This window comes from Mobula hypostoma, chromosome 9, assembly GCF_963921235.1.
Source record: "Mobula hypostoma chromosome 9, sMobHyp1.1, whole genome shotgun sequence".
NCBI classification, from domain to species: domain Eukaryota; kingdom Metazoa; phylum Chordata; class Chondrichthyes; order Myliobatiformes; family Myliobatidae; genus Mobula; species Mobula hypostoma.
Window position 1 is genome coordinate 111,181,930 of NC_086105.1, and position 23,348 is coordinate 111,205,277.

At 43.1% G+C, this 23,348-nt stretch overlaps 1 protein-coding gene across 2 annotated transcripts in view; it reads left to right on the top strand.

Annotated features, from left to right (window-relative positions):
- slc29a4a (solute carrier family 29 member 4a) overlaps window positions 1-23,348 on the top strand; it is a 248,061-nt gene that overhangs the window by 6,939 nt on the left and 217,774 nt on the right. The window lies entirely within an intron of this gene.

Genomic DNA, 23,348 nt, shown 5'->3' on the forward strand with positions numbered 1-23,348 from the left:
GGCTCATGTGGAGCATAAACAAAGTGACCTGGCTCTGCAATAAATTCTACCTAACCATATTGCAGCCTCTGCAAAAGAGCCCTGTTGAGATTGCATCTGTAACACTGTGCACAAGTCTGGTCACCATATCCAAGGAAGATTATACTTACACCAGTGTAACTGCAGTCAATATTCAACAGATTGATTCCTGGGCTGCAGATTTACCCTGTGAAGAGAAGTCAGGTATCATACTCTCTTTTCAATCTAGAAGAATGAGAGATATTTTTGATGAAACATACATCATTTAAGGATTTGAAAGGAATTGCAGGGTGTGAGGATAATTCAGGAAATAGGCACTGTGATAAAATATCAGCAAAGGTTTTATTGAACATAGGAGCTGCTGCGAGGGACAGAACAGTTCCTATTTTATATTTTCTTATGGGTTATAGAACCTTATTTGTTGAATCATAACTCTGACGGAGAAAGCCTGATTAGGATGTTCGGGAATTCAGATCAGACCAAAAGTGAAGCTTGAGGAGATCCCAGGATTGGGGGCAACACAGTAACATAGCAGTTAGTGTAACGCTATTACAGGCCAACGACCAAGGTTCCACTCCACCTCTGCATTGAGAATCAGCATCAGAACCAGGTTCAATATCACCGACGTATGTCGTGAAATTCGTTGTCTTTGCAGCAGCAGTACGATGTGATCATTATAATAAGAAATATGTGAATTACAGTGAGTATATGTATTAAATAGTTAAATTAAATAAGTAGAGCAAAGAAAGAAATTAAAAGAAGTGTTGAGGTAGTATTCATGGGTTCAATGTCCATTCAGAAATCAGATGGCAGAGGGGAAGAAGTTGTTCCTGAATCGTTGACCGTGGGTCTTCACACTTCTAGACTTCCTCCCTGATGGTAGCAATGAGAGAAAGGCATGACCTGAGTGATGGGGGTTATGGGGGTATGTTCTCCCTGTGACTGCATGGGTTTCCTCCAGGTGCTTCAGTTTCCAAAAATGTATGGGTTAGTCGGTTAATTAGTCATGTGGGTGCAACTGGGCAGCGTGAACTCATTGGGCCAGAAGGGCCTGTTGCCATCGTGTATCTCTTAAAAAAAAATCACAGGATGGGTGAAGTGGGACAGGAAGATGAGAAGGCCTCAGGTGAATGGTGGACCTGGATGAGGTCACGGCATGTGAGTGAGCTGGGGTGAGAAAAAGCTACAATATGGAATGAGGTGCGACATAGAGTTAGAGGTGGCAGTATGTGTGAAGAATTTCACAGAATTCACCTCCAGGAGTCAGAGCAGAACTATAGAAAATTGACTCTGAAACTTCATTAGGATTGGGGCAGTTACCTTTGGTTCGTTTTGGTAGGTCAAATATGATGGCAGAATGTAGTATGGCATTGTAGAGGATCAGCGGGATCTTGGGTCTGGGTCCATAGGATGCTCAAAGCAGCTGTTCAGGTTGACTCTGTGGTTAAGAAGGCGTACGGTGTATTGGTCTTCATCAGTCGTGGAATTGAATTTAGGAGCCGAAAGATAATGTTGCAGCTATACAGGACCCTGGTCAGACCCCACTTGGAGTACTGTGCTCAGTTCTGGTCACCTCACTACAGGAAGGATGTGGAAGCCATAGAAAGGGTGCAGAGGAGATTTACAAGGATGTTGCCTGAATTGGGGAGCATGCCTTAGGAGAATAGGCTGAGTGAACTCGGCCTTTTCTCCTTGGAGCGATGGAGGATGAGAGGTGACCTGATAGAGGTGTACAAGGTGATGAGAGGCATTGATCGTGTGGATAGTCAGAGGCTTTTTCCCAGGGCTGAAATGGTTGACACAAGAGGACACAGGTTTAAGGTGCTGGGGAGTAGGTACAGAGGAGATGACAGGGGTAAGTTTTTTACTCAGAGAGTGGTGAATATGCGGAATGGGCTGCCGGCAACAGTGGTGGAGGTGGATATCATAGGGTCTTTTAAGAGACTTTTGGATAGGTACATGGAGCTTAGAAAAATAGAGGGCTGTGGGTAAGTCTAGTAATTTCTAAGTTAGGGACATGTTCGGTCTGTATTGTGCTGTAGGTTTTCTGTGTTTCTATGTTTCTAACCAGAAACAGCTCAACAGGAATCAGGAGTTTGCTTCCATGGCAGTACTCTATCGGGTAACATGGTGTTTCCCAATAATGAGTTATTCCTTTAATGCATCTTCAGCTTTTTATTTTTATTTAATCCTCTCTTTCACACATAAGTAGATTTAATTTCATTACCACTTTTTAATCCTCAACCTGCACTGTCTGATCTTCAGTGAGGCAGAGGGAAAGAGAAGTTTCTGAATACACCCATAGTGCAATTTTTTCAAAGACGTCTTTATTGTTCAAACACCTGTAGAATATATAACTTTTACTTTAAAAATACATCATTTTAATTAGGCCAGTGTATTTTATTTCCAAGATTATTCACATATAGACACTGGGCAGTGTATGCCAGGAACAATAGATGCCTTACTCAGGAAGGCTATACGTTGTGAAAATTATTTTGTTTAAAAAAACAGTATTTTTTAGCCTGAGTGAATCAAGTGAGTGCATGCATGCCTTGACCACTCTCATGAACTCTGTGCTATCACATTCAGCATCTTGTGCTGTAAGGCAAACTTAAATAGGATCCCTCATATCTTTGCGGTGTACTGGGATGTGACCACTATCGCATGCAAACAGCTACTAGGAGCCACAGCTTAGAGCTGAGTGTCTGGTGGGAGCCAATGGTGAGTGAGCTGCCCCAGAATGGGATCGATAAGCCCCTTCACCAGAGATGCTGCCCTTCACTGGACACCCCATACACCCTGAAGACCATAAAAGATCAAGAAATGTCCTTGGCGAGCAGGGTCAAAAGAGAATCCCGGGGTTTTTATACTTTCTTAAGAAAAAGAGGATAACTAAGGAGAAGGTAGATCCACTCAAAGATAAAGTGGGGACTTGGTGCTTAAAGTTAGAGCAGGTGGCTGGGATACTAAATGAATACCCTTTGTCAGTATTTACTGAAGAGAAAGATTTGGAGGGCAGTGAAAGCAGGGTGGGGCATTTTATGCTGGGACATTTTGAGGTTAAGGGGGAGGTAATGCTGGGTCCTCTGAAAAGCATTAAGGCTGTTAAGTTTCCAGGGCTTGATGGCAGATATGCCAGAATATTGAAAGAATATTCTGAATAAAGAATAGTCACTAGGACTATGACAAAGATTATTATGTCCTCACTAGCAACAGGTGAAGTTTGCCTGAGGACTAGAAAGTAGCAAATTTTGCACCTTTGTTCAAGAAGGGAAATAGGGATAATTCAGATAATTATAGATCTTCATATCAGTGGTAAGGAAGCTATTGGAGAGGATACTGAGGGATAGGATTTATGCATATTTGGAAAGACACACCCTGATTAGGGAAGCCAGCATGGCTTTGTGCAGGGTAAGTCATGTCTTACAAACTTGATTGAGCTTTTTGAGGAGCTGGCAAAGATAGCTGATGAGGTAAAGCAGTAGAAATTATTTACGTGGACTTTAGTAAGACATTTGACAAGGTCTGTCATAGCAGGTTGTTTCAGGAGATAAAGCTGCAAGAGATCCAAGCTAAATTACAAGTTTGAATTTGGAATTGGCTTGCCCTTAGAAGGCAGAGAATAGAGGTGGAAGATTGTTGTTCTGGCTTGAGATCCTTGACCACTGGTGTTCCACAAGGATCAGTTGGGATCGCTGCTGTATATAATATATAGCAATGATTTGGATGAAAAAGTAGATGGCTGGATTAGCAGATTTGCAGATGACACCAAGACTAGGGGAGTTGTAAAGGACCATCAAAGAAGGTGGTGTGATTATACATCAGTTGCAGATATGGGCAGAGGTGTGGCAAATGGAGTTCAGTCTGGGGGGGTGTGAGGTGTGCACTTTGGAAGGACAAAAGGAAGGAGAAAATATACAATTAATGGTAGGCCCCTTAATAAGGGATCTTGAAGTCAAAAAACTCAAGTGGCCACACTGGTGGATAAGCTGATAAAAAGGCATATAGAATACCTGCCTTCATTGGTAGGGATGTTGAATATAAGAGTAAGAAAGTCATGTTGCAGCTATATATAACTTTAGTCAGACCACAATTGGACTATTGTGTGCAGTACTAGTCGTCCCATTATAGGAAGCGTATGGAAATTGTGGTATCAGGCAGCTTGGTGGAGTTTAAGAGGCTTTTCAATAGGCACCTGAATATGAAGGTAATGGTCGGAGATGAATGATAAACAGGAGGAGGACATTTAATTATAAATTGGCATCAAGATTGGCACAACATCATGGGCTGAATGGCCTGTCAGTGCTGTACTGTTCTGTGTTCTATGCAGCAAGCCATTCTGCATTGGGGTAGGAGCGAAATAAGTGAAAAAGGTGCCTGGAATGAGAAATATCATTCATAGAACACCTAAGTCTCACTTGTGTCAGTATCCATTTTATTGGCCTGTATCTGGTCTCGAAATAGCCCCTGTATAGGTGCAACTACCTATGGTAGAGGTCTCATGAACGGCATTCAAGACAGTGAAATATTCTGACTTAGGAATTACAAAACAACATGTGTGGGTATAGAAGAGTACAGCATGTGTGGGTATAAAAAGAGTAAAGTTTTATAGTTAAGCAATATGCATTTGAATGCCTGACACAGCATAATGTTGTGTTTCCAGTCATATGTGGTATCACTCACAGTTCTTTACTTTTCCCATCAGGTTTCCACTCTCCCACCTTGCTTACAATCGAATTCCAGTTCTTACTTGGAGCGAGACCTTTGTCTTTGTTAAAATTCTTTTCCTCTAGTTTCCACGCCAATGTCTCTTGGGACTGCCTGGTAAAGGAAGCCATTGAAATAAAACTAGAGGAAAAGAATTGTAACAAGAGCGAAGGTCTCGCTCTAAGTAAGAACTGGGATTTGATTGTAAACAAGGTAGGAGAACGGAAGCCTGATTGGATGAGGACTAACCAATCAGGAGGGATGGACTATGGGGTATAAATACCACCAGACTAGACATTCATGATGAAGATGGCAGAGCTGGTCATCAAAATTATAAATCTATACCTGTATCTGGCTGGAAGCCGGTGAAGAGCTTATTCATCATTTATGCCATGAAAGCGCTAGGTCCTTTTTGAACGTAAGAAACACGCATAACCAGCCCACCTTTCCCCTTACAAGTAGAGTGCACCCTTCTGCTGTCTCCTTCTATGCTGAGCATGCATACGTTTCTGTATAATTTTTTTTTGATGGACATCCTGCCCGTTATCTGAGTCAGCTATGTTATCATCCATCACGGGCTGAGTTTCAGTGCCTTTGACGTGTAGAAATTGACTTTTTAAACAGACTGTGGAAAAGTGTTTGCATTGTTGCTGTCTTATTTATTATTGAGCTGAGCTGCAGTCTGCATGTCATGCAAATCATAAAAACTACACTTTCATTTCCTGAGCTTTAAAGCGTGTTCCTGCCCCCACCTTTATACCTAGAATGTGCACCAGGGGGAGTTATGACAGACTCTATTTCAGATCCTTTCCTCTCCTCACTATGGGAAGGACCCTGCACCCAATCCTGAGGGATGTTGGCGCAGATTTTAAGTTAAAAAAAATCCTGAACGATCCCAAAACATGGAAAAGGTGCCTTAAACGTATTAGAACAAGTTTCATTATCACTGACATTCACTCAGTGTCCACATCTGTACACCTGCTCGTTAATGTAAATATCTAATCAGCCAATCACGTGGCAGCAACTCAATGCATTAAAACGTGCAGACGTGGTCAAGAGCTTCGGTTGTTGTTGCGATCAAACATGAGAATGGGGAAGAAATGTGATCTAATTGACTTTGACCGTGGAATGACTGACCCTACAGAGGATTGTAAAAACCACTGGGAAGATCACTGGAGTCTCTCCCCCCCTTATTTGTGACATTTACCGAGGGTGTTATATACAAGGGGTCCCAAACATTGTTGAGGAACCCTACCATCCATCCCATAATCTCTTTGACCCACTCCCTTCAGGACAGAGATACAAAAACATCAGGACTAGGACTGCCAGACTGGGTAACAGCTTCCTCCCTCAGACTGTGAATGTAATGAATGCCCTGCCACCATTGAGGTCTTGTCACTAGGACAGTGGGCTCTTACTGTTTACTGTACTGTCTACTGTCTAATGTCTACTTGCATTGTGAATGATATTTTATAAACCTCTTTGCGGTAATATTTGCTGTGATTGATATATGTTTTATGTTTTGTGGGTGCACTGTGGTCCAGAGGAACATTGTTTTGTTTGATTGTGTATATATATATATGTGCAATCAGATTACAATAAACTTGAACTTGAACTGAAACTTGGTGCCAGATGGGGTGGTTTGAGTACCTCAGAAACTGCCAAGCTCTTGAGATTTTCATGCTCCACCATCTCTGGCGTTTATGGAGAATAGTATGAAAACAAAAAGCATCCAGTGAGTGGCAGTTCTGTGGGCGAAAACGGCTTGTTACTGAGAACGGCCAGGCTGATTCAAACCTGACAGAAAGAGACAGTGACTTGATTAGCCAAGCGTTACAATGGTGATGTTCAGAAGAGCATCTCTGAACGCACAACACATCGAAGCATGAAGTGGATGGGCTACAGCAGCAGAAAACCATGAACATACACTCAGTGGCCACTTTATTAGGTACAGAGTGGCGACTGAGTGCATGTCATGAAATTTACTGTTTTGTGGTAGCGGAACAGTCCAAGAAATAAAAATTATTGTAAGTTACAACAAATAAGAAAAAAAACACAGACGAGCCTCTACATGGAATAAGTTCACCACAATATTTAAACAGTGTAGAATTTAGAGAATTGTATTTTTTTTTGACAGTACCTGTTCACTGATAGCTACATCATAAAATATTTAACTCTTCTGTGGAGATTTAGTTGCTGAGACCCTGTAGGTTAGAGACCAGTTGGCATTCATAAACTTGGCAAACCAGCAAGCTGGCGCTGAATAAGTAATCCAATTAAAAAAGCCTCCAGCTGCTAAACATTATTTATTCTAACAAATACACACTAACAATATTGATAGCAACATAACTACATACCCAGGACATGTAACAGTAGGCAATATAGATATCTGAATTTTGTCAATAGTGAAAATGGAAAGTATTGCAAACACTCAGCAGGTCAGGCAGTAGCTATAGAGTGAAAACCAGAAATTAAGTTTCGGGTGATGTTTTTTGACGAGAAGTCATTGACTTGCAACAATAACTTTCTTGTTTTTCCTGCTGCATTTGGTTCTGTGTTAACTGGAAATACTGGCCTCCTTTCCTGAAGGCATTGATACTAAACAGATAGAGTTACACAGACTCAAGCAAATTTCTTGAGATATCAGATATTGAATGACATGGAGGACAATGTAGTTGAAACTCATGTAGTTATTGTCTAATACTGTCACAGTTGCCTTTGCAAAAGAAGATTCAAAGAGTTAAAATGCAACACAGAAATTACATGACAACATTCATACTTAAACAATAGAATCAATAACAGATTGTTTCAGAGTCACAGAACACTCCAGCAGAGTACCTGACCCTTTGGCATACCCAGTCTATGCTGAACTGTTACTCTGCTTAGTCCCAGCAACCTGTATCTGGACCATAGCCCTCCATACCCTCTTATCCATGTACCTGTACAAACTTCTATTAACAAACTTCTATCCACATTCATATCTTCTGTTGGCAGCTCGTTCCACACTCTCACCACCCTCAGAGTGAAGAAGTTCCCTTAAACATTTCACCTTTCACCCTTAACCCATGGTCAAGCTCAGTGGAAAAAGCCTGCTTGTATTTATCCTATCTATACTCCTCAAAATTTTGTATATCTCTATCCAAATCTTCTCTCATTCCCCTACCCTCCAGCAGTAAAGTCCTAACGTATTCAATATTTTCCTATAGCTCAGGTCTTCAAATCCCACCAATATCCCCGTAACAACAAACAGCAGGAATTCTGCAGATGCTGGAAATTCAAGCAACACACATCAAAGTTGCTGGTGAACGCAGCAGGCCAGGCAGCATCTCTAGGAAGAGGTACAGTCGACGTTTCAGGCCGAGACCCTTCGCCAGGGCTAACTGAAGGAAGAGTTAGTAAGAGATTTGAAAGTGGGAGGGGGAGGGGGAGATCCAAAGTGATAGGAGAAGACAGGAAGGGGAGGGATGGAGCCAAGAGCTGGACAGGTGATTGGCAAAAGGGATATGAGAGGATCATGGGACAGGAGGTCCGGGGAGAAAGACAAGTGGGGGGGGAACCCAGAGGATGGGCAAGGGGTATAGTGAGAGGGACAGAGGGAGAAAAAGGAGAGTGAGAGAAAGAATGTGTGTATAAAAATAAATAACGGATAGGGTACGAGGGGGAGGTGGGGCATTAGCGGAAGTTAGAGAAGTCAATATTCATGCCATCAAGTTGGAGGCTACCCAGATGGAATATAAGGTGTTGTTCCTCCAAACTGAGTGTGGCTTCATCTTTACAGTAGCGGAGGCCATGGATAGACATATCAGAATGGGAATGGGATGTGGAATTAAAATGTGTGGCCACTGGGAGATCTTGCTTTCTCTGGCGGACAGAGCATAGGTGTTCAGCAAAGTGGTCTCCCAGTCTGCGTCGGGTCTCGCCAATATATAGAAGGCCACATCGGGAGCACCGGATGCAGTATATCAGTATTACCGCAGTAAGCGGAACAAGTGCTACACATGCCCTTACACTTTATCCCTCACCGCCATTCAGGGCCCCAGACAGTCCTTCCAGGTGAAGCGACACTTCACCTGTGAGTCGGCTGGGGTGATATACTCGGAAAGCTCATGAAGCAATACTTTTGACACCAGCTTGGCTGCAGGAGCTGCTGGACGGATGTTCAATGACGTCCAGCTGCCTCAGGGGCTCGACTCTGGATTTACTGTGTGGGTTTACTCCCATAGACTTTGTCTCTCCCACAAGGTAGTGGGGCTATTTACCCATAACTGCGGATCTGGTTCATGAGCAGCAGGGCGTGTCCACACACCGGTGGGCCTGCGTGTTACATGTGCAGGGACCAGACCTCCTCCCCCGTCCTCTGTAGTTCAGCCCAAGTCCGAAAGGAGTTCATTTTCCGTGTGTTGCTAGCGAGGAGGCACTACATGAGGCTTGCTGTTGGAGTATGTACTGATAGGGAGAGACTTGCACATTCAGCTTTCCTTGTCGCAAGACTGCTAGCCAGTAGTGGAAGCTAAAGTGAGAGCGATATCACTATTCACTACACTACCACACTAGACGCATCACAATTTTGACACCAATCATTTCAAAAATGATTAAAATACCAAAAGAGAATATATATCAACTTCAAGGTGCTGTATTTATTACCTGTGAGACAAAGAGAAAAAATATTTTTGTTGGGTTATAATTAAAGACATATTTTGCTGTCAGAATTCAAAAAATATGGATGATTCCAGCACCCCACCTTTTCATGTTACAGAAGATAGTTGGGTTAATGATTTAAAGAGGGCAAATTATGAACTCAAGATCTGGAGTGGAGTTTAAACCCATAATCTTCTCATAGCATTGTTGAAGTCCTGCTGATGGAACCAACTAAAACACACACACCTTGGACACTGGTTAGAAACAAACACGCAAGTATAAATGCATATGAAAGATTCAGCCTGCATTATTATTCCATGTATTAATAGATACGCAAACATGATATGCAATGTTGAGAAGTAGGGAATGTGTAGTCTATATATTATGGGTATAAAAGGACGAGGCTTTTGCCTTTTTAAATCAGTTCCATGCTGACCATATCACACAAAGAACGAGATATGAGCAAACTTGTCTTACAAAAATGCTCCTGAAAATTATTGTTTTCATAATGCATGCTTTTAGTGTTTGCTTCATGGTACTTAGTAAGTACATTGTACTTTGTGCAAATTACTCTAGCAATACAGAAAATCTCCCAGTTAAAACCTTGTTATAATTATTTGAAAATTATTTTAGCGATAAGTATGTAGACATTGCAGAATCACTGCTATTGTGAAGGAAATAAAAGGACACTTTTGTGATTCTCGTCTCTAGCCTGCTGTTGCTAGGCAGTGGGCAGCTTATCTCCCAGTTTCCACAGACACTGACACAACACAATATGGTGGAGAGTATGTGCATAATAATTGTGTACATAGACATTGTTTACAACTGTCAGATGGTGTAAAAAGAAATGCTGATTTCTCTTTTCAAAACCGAGAAGCTCCATTAGTGTATTCATTCTGTTTCGTAGGACAGTGTCACTTTTCATGCTTTTCACAAGGCAAAATCTCTTTCTCGTTTATTGATGTCTCTATTTATAATATACTTTCCTTTCTTCCCTGCAAAGTGCTATAATGTCACTGTGGCTCAGTGGGAAGCAACTGAGTCAGAGGGTTAGGTGCAGTACATTGGGTCTGGGCTGATACCGAGAGTGCAGTACGTTGCTCATTGTCAAATTGCTACCATCTTGTACTGTGCTTGACAAACCTTCTGGAGTTCTTTGAAGAAGTAACTGACAAGATAGGTGAGGGTAGGGCTGTAGGTGTTCTCTCTTTCAACCCTAGCAAGGCCCTTGTCAGGTCTGACAGAGTGAGCTGATCTGGAACGTTAGGTCCCACGGAATCCAGGTAGAAATAGTTAGGCAAATGCAAAATTGGCTTGGAGGTAGGAAGCAGAGGATGGTGGTTGAATGCAAACACGAGGAAATCTGCAGATGCTGGAAATTCAAGCAACACACACAAAATGCTGGTGGAATGCAGCAGGGCAGACAGCATCCATAGGAAGAAGCACAGTCGATGTTTCGGGTCTCGACCCAAAACGTCGACTGTGCTTCTTCCTACGGATGCCATCCGGCCTGCTGTGTTCCACCAGCATTTTGTGGATAGTGGTTGAAGCTTGTTTCTCAGAACAGAGGCCAGTGACTAGTGCTGTGTCGCAAGGGTTGGTGCTGGGACCTTTGTTATTTGCTGGTCATGTAAATAATTTAGATGCAAGTGCACAAGGCTTGGTCAGTAAGTTTATGGATGACATGAAATTAGGAGGTGTTGATAGTGAACAAGGTTATTATACATCATAGGGGGATCTTAACAGTTAGGGAGGTGGGCCGAGGATTGGCAACGGATTTCAATTCAAATTAGTGCGGATGTGATGCACTTTGGGAGTCAAATCAGCCTAGGGTACTAGGGAGTGCAATGGAATAGAAGAACTTTGGGGTGTGAGTACATAGTTTATCAAAAGTAGCAACACAGGTAAAGATGCTGGTGAAAAAGATGTTTAGCATGCTGACCTCATCAGTCAGGGCATTGAGTTTATGAGTTGGGACACTATGTTACAGTTGTATAAGTCGATGCTGAGAATTCACTGGAAAATTTACGTGCAGTTTTGGCGCCCTGTTAGAGGAAAAAGTACAGGAAAGATTTACGAGGATTTTGCCAAGACTCCAGGGCTTGAGTTACAGGGAGAGTCTGTGCAGTCTGGCCTCTATTCTTTGGAACCAAGGAGAATGCAGATAAACTTACACTGAGGCGTGTATGAGATGGATGTTTGCAGTCTTTTTCCCAGGACTAGGGGATCAAAAATCAAGGGATATTGATTTAGGGTGAGAAGGAAAAGATGTAAAAATGACCTAAGGGGCAACGTTTTTTTTTCTGCAGAAGGTGGAGAATACATGGAACAAGCTGCCAGAGGTGGCTGAGGCAGGTACAATAGTATCATTTAAGAAGCACTTGGATAGGTATATGGAGGGTTGGGTTTGAGAGAATGCAGGAGGCTGGGAATAGCTGGGTGGTCATGGTGGTAAGCATGTAGGTGTTGGGCCGAATGGCCAGCAGCTGCGCTGCTCTGCTGTACGACCGTATGAGAGGAGGCTCCCAGAAGCCTCCAACACTTGTTGGGAAATTATTAAATAAATGAAAGGTATTGCAATTGTAATTAAGAGTTTCTGCACATTTTTACCTACAAGTGATTAATAGAACTATCTTGAATTGTAAAGAACTTTGTACAGTGACCCAACTGGTGAAAGACCCTGTTTCACTGGAAGGTCACATGTAACCTCTGTTGTCTATCCATTGTGTGTTGTTAGCCTGGTCACTAGAGGTAGCATTAATGGGATATTTAACAGAAGTTCAAGCACTAAGTATTTTATGGTTTTGGATACCAAAGAAAATGCTTAAATTTTGCTTAGCCTCTTTCATTGTGGCAGCTTTTACATCGAGCGTCCTCTGTGTAGTCCAGGGCTCCCTGCTAGTTGATTGGTAATCATATCATGAAACACATTGCCAGACAGACCAGATGAGATCTTTGGGGACTAATTTTCTCTGTGCATATTAGATGTGTAATTGCTTCTAATTTTTTGAAGTGGCTGGTGGCGATGTGTAAGTTAACCTCGCCCTCTAGTAGAGGTTATTGTTTCAACACCAGGTAATCAGAATGTAAATACAACACACTCATTGCCAGTTTGAAACTTTCCTATCTTTCCTGTATTTATACAGTAAGATACAAATGAAGGCAATTCATTAATGGAAAGATAGTGCTTCCCCTGTTAGTACCTCCAGTTAAACTCTGTCTTTTTGTGTGTTTCCCCCCAGCTACCAGTCTGTGGTTTTGTATTGCCATATGCTCCTGTCCCAGCTCCTGCCCTACTCCGGCCCCTGTATTACTGAGTACTCTGTCTCTTACCTGTTTCTCATTATTACCTGTACTGCTGCCACCTGTGTCTCATTGTGCTCCACCTATCACCTCCTCTCTGTTTATTGCTCAGTGTATTTCAGTCCTGTGTTTTCACCTGTTTGTTGCCAGATTGTGGCAGTGAATTTTCCTGAGCTTTTCCAGTATTCATATCTGTACTCCATCTGTCTGAATATTGATTCTGGTTTTTGGATTTCTCTGGATGTTTTGATCTCTGCCTGAACTTTGACGCTGACTTTGTTTGCACCTTGAGATTTGTTACTCAATTAATATCACTGTGTGCACAGTACTGGGTCTGCGACTGAATCCCTGCTCCAGCGTCCTGCCACCCCAACCATCTATCTTCATAATTTGATTTAAACATCTTAACTTTGCAGCTCCTTAGATTCAATTTCAACCTTTAGGCAGGACATGAGTTATCATGACAAAAGCCAGACCTCAGTCACAATGGAAAACTGAGTGAGATTTGAGGCAAGCTCTATTGTATCTGTTGGTGCTGGCCAGTCCTGTTCTCCAAACTTATTATTCCTTAGGGCTTAGGTTTTTTTTCCAATGAATTAGGCTGCATCATATCACGGCTGTCACTCCAGCTAACATCTACTTTACACTTCATGGAAATTTGGCTGAGAGCTGAACTTGGATGATTCTTTTCTTGCTCCCTTCTCCCCTCAGCTTGGCAAAACAAGCCCTGGTGCTTTCTGCAAATTAACTTTTTCTATAGTAAGGCAAAGTAATGATCATTGGTAGGTGGTTGAATCAGACAGACATTGCAATCAAGCCTGACTAACCTTACAGTAGGATAACAATCAGCCAAGGCTAACGGATACCTTCAGAGCCTGGCACTAATCCTGAAAGTTGCTCTAAAATGAGCAGTGTTAATACAGAATCAGAATCTGAGTCAGGTTTAATATCACTGAAATAGGTTCTGAAATTTGTTGCTTTGCAGCTGCAGTACAATATACATAAACTACAATAAAAATATACATACAGCATATACAAGTAAAGTCAAACAAGTAGTGAGGCTGTGTTTGTGGGTTCATTATCTGTTCAGAAATCTGATGGCTGAGGGAAAGAAGCTGCTCCTAAAATGTTGAATGTGTGTCTTCCTGGCAATCCTGGAAAATCCTTGCAATTCCGGACAACGTTTCTCACTCTCTGCATGCCACCTTGGCTGAACAGAGGAACACTTCTAGTAATAGATTAAGACAACTGTGCTGCTTCAAAGAACGCTATATGAGGTTATTCTTACCCTCAGCCATTAGGCTCTATAATGAATCAACCTATGGCCAGGGAACTTCTATTAGACTGTTTGTGGTAACTTATTTTTTATTCTTTCTACTTCTGTTCTAATATTTCTATCTGTGCACTTGTAATGCTACCGTGACACTGTAATTTTCCTTTGGGATCAATGAAGTATCTATCTATCTATCTATCTACCTTTAGGCTCTTGTACCTCCTCCATGATCGTTCAAATAAGAAGAGCACATGTCCTGGGTGATGGGGGTCCTTAATGATGGATGCCGCCTTTTAGAAGCATTGCCTTTTGAAGATGTCCTCATTGCTGGGGTGGCTACCACAAGGTGCGGATGGCTGAGTTTGCAACACCCCCCCCCCCCCCGCAGGATTTTTTGATCCATCCATACTAGCTGGTGATGGCAACCAGTTAGAACGCACTCTATGAGCCATCTGTAGAAATTAGCTCGAGTCTTTGGTGACATACAGAGCTCCTGATGAAATATAGCTACTGACATGCCTTTTTCATAGTTGCAACAATATGTTGGACCCAGGACCCAGGAACTGCAGACTACAGTTCAAATTGGGGACATGGCTGGTCAATATTTAGTTACAAGTCAATTAAAAAATCATTTCTTCCAAAAAGAGACAGAAACATTATAAATCAGTATGATCATCATTTTATGTTTGTAGATGTTTTTAGGCAGAGGAGCGCTAAAATACTCTTGAGTATTGGATGTTCATCTCGAACAGTACTTTTATGACTCACTGAATGATCACTTTTATTTTTCATGATTTAATGCAGCTCAGGACCATGGGAAAATTCACTTCACTCTCTGGCACTGCCTTTCATTTCAACATCAGGCTTTTTTCCCTTTGCTTGGACTGGGTGGAACTGTAAAGTTGAGAAATTGTTTTCCACGTTGACCATGGCTTCCACTGGGTTTGAACCACTTCCATCTGCAGCGTTGCAAAAGGAAGAATTTTGTGACAATTGAAGTGCACTTCGTAGGCTTGGAATTAAATTGCCTCTAGAGTCTCGTTACAGAGATTTGTTGTGCAAACATGTTGTCTAACCAAATGCTCCATCTGCTCTTTTTTTTAGCTGCAGGCAACCCTTAATGGTGCTTCTTCTTACAAGTAACAGAAATACATATTCATGCCATTAGATTTTTAAATGTTTGTTTAGCTCATCAAAGTGACGATCTTAGGATGTGATCGAATCTTTGAACCATGCCTTCACTTTACTGAGAGATGGCAATTGAATGGGATTTTGTTTCATCAGTCAGCTGAAAACCCTCAGAATGAGAATGGAATCGTCCTCAAACCTGAGGGACTACCTGAGAAGATAGGATAGAAACCACAGATCTATTGCTTTTAAACACAAACAACAGGAATTCTGCAGATGCTGGAAATTCAAGCAACACACATCAAAGTCCAGTCCCTATATACTTCCATCCCCCATCAGGAAGGTCTCAAAGCTCTACGCTTCTTTTTGGATTCCAGACCTAATCAGTTCCCCTCTACCACCACTCTGCTCCGTCTAGCAGAATTAGTCCTTACTCTTAATAATTTCTCCTTTTGCTCCTCCCATTTCCTCCAAACTAAAGGTGTAGCTATGGGCACCCGTATGGGTCCTAGCTATGCCTGCCTTTTTGTTGGGTTTGTGGAACAATCTATGTTCCGTGCCTATTCTGGTATCTGTCCCCCACTTTTCCTTCGCTACATCGACGACTGCATTGGCGCTGCTTCCTGCACGCATGCAGAACTCGTTGACTTTATTAACTTTGCCTCCAACTTTCACCCTGCCCTCAAGTTTACCTGGTCCATTTCCGACACCTCCCTCCCCTTTCTAGATCTTTCTGTCTCTGTCTCTGGAGACAGCTTATCCACTGATGTCTACTATAAGCCTACTGACTCTCACAGCTATCTGGACTATTCCTCTTCTCACCCTATCTCTTGCAAAAACGCCATCCCCTTCTCGCAATTCCTCCGTCTCCGCCGCATCTGCTCTCAGGATGAGGCTTTTCATTCTAGGACGAGGGAGATGTCTTCATTTTTTAAAGAAAGGGGCTTCCCTTCCTCCACTATCAACTCTGCTCTTAAACGCATCTCCCCCATTTCACGTACATCTGCTCTCACTCCATCCTCCCACCACCCCACTAGGAATAGGGTTCCCCTGGTCCTCACCTACCACCCCACCAGCCTCCGGGTCCAACATATTATTCTCCGTAACTTCCGCCACCTCCAACGGGATCCCACCACTAAGCATATCTTTCCCTCCCCCCCTCTCTCTGCATTCCGCAGGGATCGCTCCCTACACAACTCCCTTGTCCATTCGTCCCCCCCATCCCTCCCCACTGATCTCCCTCCTGGTACTTAACCGTGTAAGCGGAACAAGTGCTACACATGCCCTTACACTTCCTCCCTTACCACCATTCAGGGCCCCAAACAGTCCTTCCAGGTGAGGCATCACTTCACCTGTGAGTCGACTGGGGTGATATACTGCGTCCGGTGCTCCCGATGTGGCCTTTTATATATTGGTGAGACCCGACGCAGACTGGGAGACCGCTTCGCTGAACATCTACGCTCTGTCCGCCAGAGAAAGCAGGATCTCCCAGTGGCCACACATTTTAATTCCACATCCCATTCCCATTCTGACATGTCTATCCACGGCCTCCTGTACTGTAAAGATGAAGCCACACTCAGGTTGGAGGAACAACACCTTATATTCCGTATGGGTAGCCTCCAACCTGATGGCATGAACATTGACTTCTCTAACTTCCGCTAGGCCCCACCTCCCCCTCGTACCCCATCTGTTACTCTTTTTTATGCACACATTCTTTCTCTCACTCTCCTTTTTCTCCCTCTGTCCCTCTGAATATACCTCTTGCCCATCCTCTGGGTCACCCCCCCCCGTCTTTCTTCCCGGACCTCCTGTCCCATGATCCTCTCGTATCCCCTTCTGCCTATCACCTGTCCAGCTCTCGGCTCTATCCCTCCCCCTCCTGTCTTCTCCTATCATTTTGGATCTCCCCCTCCCCCTCCAGCTTTCAAATCCCTTACTCACTCTTCCTTCAGTTAGTCCTGACGAAGGGTCTCGGCCTGAAACGTCGACTGCGCCTCTTCCTATAGATGCTGCCTGGCCTGCTGCGTTCACCAGCAACTTTGATGTGTGTTGGTTGATCTATTGCTTTGTTACTTTTCTGATAATATTTTTCATGTCTCTTTCATTTTAAACTTGACTATGACAATTCTCTTGTTTTGAAATCAAAGACTATATTTCACCCTGTGGTTCGAGCAGGAAAACTTAGGATTCTGTCCTATTTTTCATTATATGCGAATGTAGTTTGCAGAAAATTATTCACAGACATTAAACATAGTAAGTGAACAATCTTGAATTCTAGAGCAGAATCTCGTTTAAAAGGCAATTGCTTGTTTATAATTATATCATGAACAGATTAAGTTGGAGGGCCAAGGAGGACTAGCTGCACGGAGTCTTCATAGTTGAGGGTATTATGTTTAAATTCAGGAATGACTGCAATCACATTGCAATGTAATCTCACAGGAAAGGCAATCTTTCTATTCTATGCAAATCTATGTTTCAATCAAGGACTGCAGCAAAACCACCAATATCCTGCAGCTTTAACAAAATATAATAACCCATAGCAGTTCATAGGAACAATGGCAGACAAAAATTGATCCCAAATCCTGAGAAGAGATATTGAGGCAGGTAGAAATCAGGAAGCTCAGAAGTAATTCCTAATCCTAGCACAGAGGCAGCTAAAGCCAAGGCCTCCAGGAGCAAGGTGAGGGTAGCTGAAGATTTGCAGAAAGCCAGAAATGGCATAATGGTTCTCGGAGGATTGAAGGGTTGGCTGAGATTAAACAAAAGGTGGAAAGAGGAAAAGCCGTAAAGTGATCCTCTCTCAAGATGAACTTTTTGATTTTAAGGCAAAACTAAACTGATAATCATTTCAAATTATGAGATAATTAGTTGGGACTTGTGTGAGTTGTTAGAGCACCAACTGTAAACATTTGGATGAGCTTATAGCAATTATGATTGAGAGATCTGCTAAAGAAAAACAATCTGGTCTCCTTCAGAAAAGAAACTGCAGAAGGAACTTGAGAAGTCAGAAAGGATCTGGCAAGGGAAACGGGCATTAAGACCCTTCATCAGGACTGAACGAGAAGAGGGGATGACCAGGATAAAGAGGTGAAAGGAAGGGGTGGGGCAAGAGCTGGCAAGTGATATGGGGATCCGGGTGAGGAGGGATGATTGGCAGGTGGAGGAAAGGGTGGAACGAGCAACAGAGGCTTGGGGGTGATTGCTGGAGGTAACAAAGGGCTGCAAATGGAAGCATCTGATGGCAAAAGGTGAGCATACAACTAAATAAGGGTAGAGGGAGGAGAGCCGGTGTGTGGGTAATGGGCAGATGGAGTAAATGGAGGAGGGAAAAGAAACTGGGCGATAGGGGGCTAAGGAAAAGGGATGGAGAAGAGCTATTGTTTGCTGGCTTTGGTTCCATCCATTCCCTTCAGGTGTTTGCACTGGTGATTTCCCCGTACTCTTTCATTCCATGTAAGTGGACTGAGGTCAGAACATTGACTGCTCCCCTGTACAGATGCTCCCAGCAGTTTTGTCTTGTGTTTGTTCCTGATTCCAGTATCTGCAGTCTCGTCTGTCTCCGGTTTGATTCCATACTGATGCAAAGCTACTTGTATTAATAACAGGCTTTTAATTCAGAAATGTCTCTGAGGAAATGAGGAGGATAGCAATGGGAAAAACAAAGAATAGGAGAAGCAGGAGAAGTGATTTGTTGATCACAATGTTGGATTTAATTATGACTTTTATGAGAGAGCAGGCAGATGAAACCTCTGAAAATCAAAAATGAAGTAAACAGATGAAAGCAGTCTGTTTATTAATAAAATGCGTTTCACTAGATAACAGGCAATGGTTATCACAACACTCCAAGGCAAAAGTGGTTTGTTGCTGGGTGAATGTCAATATGATTCCCTTACTGACTTTAACCAGACATGTTCTCATTGCTATCATTTGCAGTCTTGCATTTATTTTAAAATCTATGGTTCTTGTGTTTATTTAGTGATCAGTGTGGAATAGGCCCTTCCAGCCCTTTGAGCCATGCTCTCCGGCAACCCCCAACATCCCCAATTCAACACTATCCCAATCACAGGACAATTTACACGCTCTCCAGCAAGCCCCAACATCCCCAATTCAACTATCCCATTCACAGGACAATTTACACACTCTCCAGCAACCCCCAACGTCCCTAATTCAACACTATCCCAATCACAGGACAATTTACACACTCTCCAGCATCCCCCAACGTCCCCAATTCAACGCTATCCCAATCACAGGACAATTTACACGCTTCCCAGCATCCCCCAAAATCCCCAATTCAATGCTATCCCAATCACAGGACAATTTACAATGACCAATTTTTAGGTCTCGGCCCGCAACGTCAACTGTTTACTCTTTTCCATAGATGCTGCCTGGCCTGCTGTGGTCCTCCAGCAGTTTGTGTGTGCTGACCAATTAATCTACCTGGTATGTCTTCTGACTGTGGGAGGAAACCAGGGAATCTGTATAGAGGCGCCTTAGAGAAGATACTGGGATTGAACTGCAAACTCCAACGTCCTGAGCTGTAATAGCATCACGTTGACGGCTCTGCTACAGAGCCCATTTCATACTTCCATTGTTCTGCTGGCAGTTAATTACAATCCCTGTTGTATGCCACAAACTCTGGATATATATGTTTCCACTCCTGCTAATTGTTAGGTGACAGAAGAGCACAGTAGCAGCTTTATTACAAAATGTTTGGGGATTGAAAATGAACAGAATGCACTCAGACACCAGGCCTACTGTATCTCTAAATTATTAAACACTGGCAGCCTTGATTAACTTGTTTTCTAACTCTCTAGTTAGCCTTTTTCAAATTGAGCTCTCGGGGCAGATGGTTAGACATGGTACGTAAGGTTGAAGCTAATCAGGAAGTATGCAGGAGTACAGGGCCCAGTCCATCGTGGGTAAAGCCCTCCCCACCTTTGAGCACATCTACACGGAGCGCCGTCGCAGGAAAGCAGCATCCATCATCAAAGACCCTCACCACACAGGCCATGATCTCATCTCATTGATACCATCAGGAAGAAGGTACAGGCACTTCCAGAGCCACAACACCAGGCTCAGGAACAGTTATTACCCCTCAACCATCAGGCTCTTCAACCAGTGGGGATAACTTCACTCACCCCATCACTGAACTGTTTCCTCAACCTATGGACTCACTTTCAAGGACTCTTCATCTCATGTTCTTGAATTTATTGCTTATTTGTTTATTATTATTTTTATAGTCCCACAGTTTGTTGTCTTTTGCACTTTGGTTGTTTGTCTGCTCTGTTGGGTGTGGTCTCTCATTGACTCTATTATGGTCCTTGGATTTACTGTGTATGTCCACAAGAAAACAAATCTCAGGGCTGTATATGGTGACATATACAGTATGTACTTTGATAATAAGTTTACGTGTGAACTTTTTGAACTTTTTTTTGAATGGCAGTAGATCAAGCAGTTTTCAGGTGATGGTTTAGGATGCGGGAACTATTGAGTGGAAAACACAGAAGCGTGCAGCAGGAATTAATGTCCTGAAGCAGTAAGAGAGTCTGAGAATTTGACATTTATTTATTTCTCATTCCCTACATTCCCAATTTGGTGAATTTTTGTAGTCACATATAAGCCAGACTGGGTCAACATGGCAGCTTTCCTAATGTAAAGTATATTTTATAAAGCTAGATTGTTTCTACGTCAATGTCATAGTCCAGTTACATTTTACTCAAAAAACTTATGTTTATTTAATTGTTTGAATTGAAATTCCCCAGCTGTGATTTACTGATTTGAACCAGAGACCCTGGATCCAAAACTTCTTGACTGCCGATGTAATGGTGGGTTGGGGGCGTAGAAGTGGTTGAAGAGATGCGCATGGGTGATGTGGGTGCAATACATTAGTACTGGCAAGATAACAGGGCACTGACATAGTTCAGACAAGAGGTAGGAGCACTGAGATATTGCAAGCAAGATAGTGAAGCATTGACATGTCACAGGCAGGATGTGGAAGCAGAATGACTGAACTGACATGACATTGGAGCACGGGGATAGTACAAGCAGGGTACAGGAAAGTTAAGTGCAGTCAGGAGCAATGAGCTGTTATTGTCAGAATATGGGATCTCTGAGAATGTTTGCGCAGGTTATTGGGATGCTGAGATGCAGGCAGGATATGGGAACATTAATATGGAGGCAGGAAGCATAAGCGTTGAGATGGCACAAGTAGGATATGAAAGCAATGAAGTTGTCCAGGATGGATATCAGAGCCCTTAGAAGATGCAGGAAAATTTGGAAGCCCATTAAAGTTCCACATTCAAAGCACATTTATTATCAAAGTATGTATAACATGATACAACCTTGGGATTCATCTCCTTGCAGGCAGCCACCAAACAAAGAAACCCAATAGAACCCATTAAAAAAAAGACTGTCAAACGCCCCTAAAGTTCTGAAAAAGTAAACAAATCATGCAGACGAGAAAGGTAAGCAAGTTGCATTCAGAACTGAAGTTCACGAAAGTGAGTCCACAGACACAAAGCCAGCAGCCAATTCAGGAGCCGGTTAGTTGCCGGCCACAGCCTCAGTTCAGTGCAGAGATGAGTAAACCTCATAGAGCAGTGAGCTGAACTGGCACCTCCAACCCTGACCCCCTGACCTTTTCAATCTGGCCTGGCAGTTAAACCCTCAAAACATTGGGTTGTTTCTTGGTCTCAGGCTCGGCTCCCGCTGCCTCGATTCAGATCATACTCAACCTTTTCAATTCACCTGGTGCTTAAACTGATCAAACCTTGGGTCTTTCCTTGCTCTCTGACTTGGGCTCCACCTCGACCCTGTCTCACCTCAGTTCTGCCACATCGAATTGCCTCCAAGTCCACTCCAGCAATGACCAAACACGGGCTCATTCCCTGCTCTCGTGCTCAGGTCAAGCCATCTCAATTCAGCACATACATGCCATGCTGTAAGCGTCCCGCACCTTCGAGTCTTCAGTTCACACCGCAATAATGCCAGTTTGTGCAGACTCATCTCTGAAAGGGAAGTTACCGGCTGTTGATCACCGTGATCATTTACCAGGAAAAGAGTGACTAATAAAGCAGCTGGTAGTTTGCTTTGTTTGAGCCGGAAAGTAGACACTGAGCTTCACCAGCATCATCTTAAAGTTTATACAGATTGGACATTGGAAAAGTGCCGGCCCGGATAGACCGGAAAGACAGGGTGTCATGAATCAGGTGAGGTTGAAGCGCTCTGGGCACCGAGCTGATTTGGAGAGATTGAGAATGGCTCCTTCTACCTCAAAATCTAGGCCTGGAACGATTCTTCACAGTGGGGCCCAGGTCCCGGTGCGAGGCTCAAAAAATTTATTCGCTGGCCCAGGTAGTCTGGGATCTCCTCTCTCTGTGATGCTAAAGCTGTGAGACTGCCCCCGGCCGCGGTGCTTCATGTCCGCGAACTTTGCGGCGACTTGCCCCGCTAACATGACGAACTGAATACCGAGGCTTTGGGCCTACTCTGGTCTGCTCCAGGACTTTGGATCTAAGGACTCACTTTTGTTCGGAATGCTGTTGTTGCTCGCTTCTATTGCTTGCGAGATTTGTTATTTTATCGCTCTTTCTTTGTGCGTACTGGGAGTTGGTCTTATTTTTTAGTTGGGTTCTTTCGGGTTCCTTGCTTTGCAACTGCCTGTCAGCAAACAAATCTCAAGGTTGTATAATTTATACATTCTTTGATACTAAATGCACTTTGAATTTGAATGTTTTGAAGTAAAATAGTGCAGGGAGTATATAGGAAGGTGAGCAAGAACATTGATGTTCCATTCATAAGTTAGTGCTGGATTTAGTTGACCAGTCTTTCACAAGGAAACTGGAGCAACATGAAAAATGACACATTGCTGGCCTAATAATTCAGTTCCTCGCTTCATGGGTTAGAGCAGAGGTGGCGAACCTATGGCACATGTGCCCAAGATGGCGCGCACAAAGATTTTGTTGGAATGTGGCATTCAGTGCCACCACTCGATTCTTTAAATCCAACCCATAATAAAAAGATACATAATGATTATCTTTACTGCTAAATGAAGCAGTGAATGATTTTTCACAGCCTGAGAACAGTGAGATGTTTTTACAAGAAAGCCTCATGCCGGCTGGATGAGTACGAGAATACGTGACATTGGCCGCTACGTTTTGAAATCTAATGTACACATCAATAGCAACACATACAAAATTCTATAGGAACCCAGCCGGTCAGGCAGCGTCGATGGAAATGAATAAACAGTCAATGTTTTGGACCGAGACCCTTCTTCCGGACG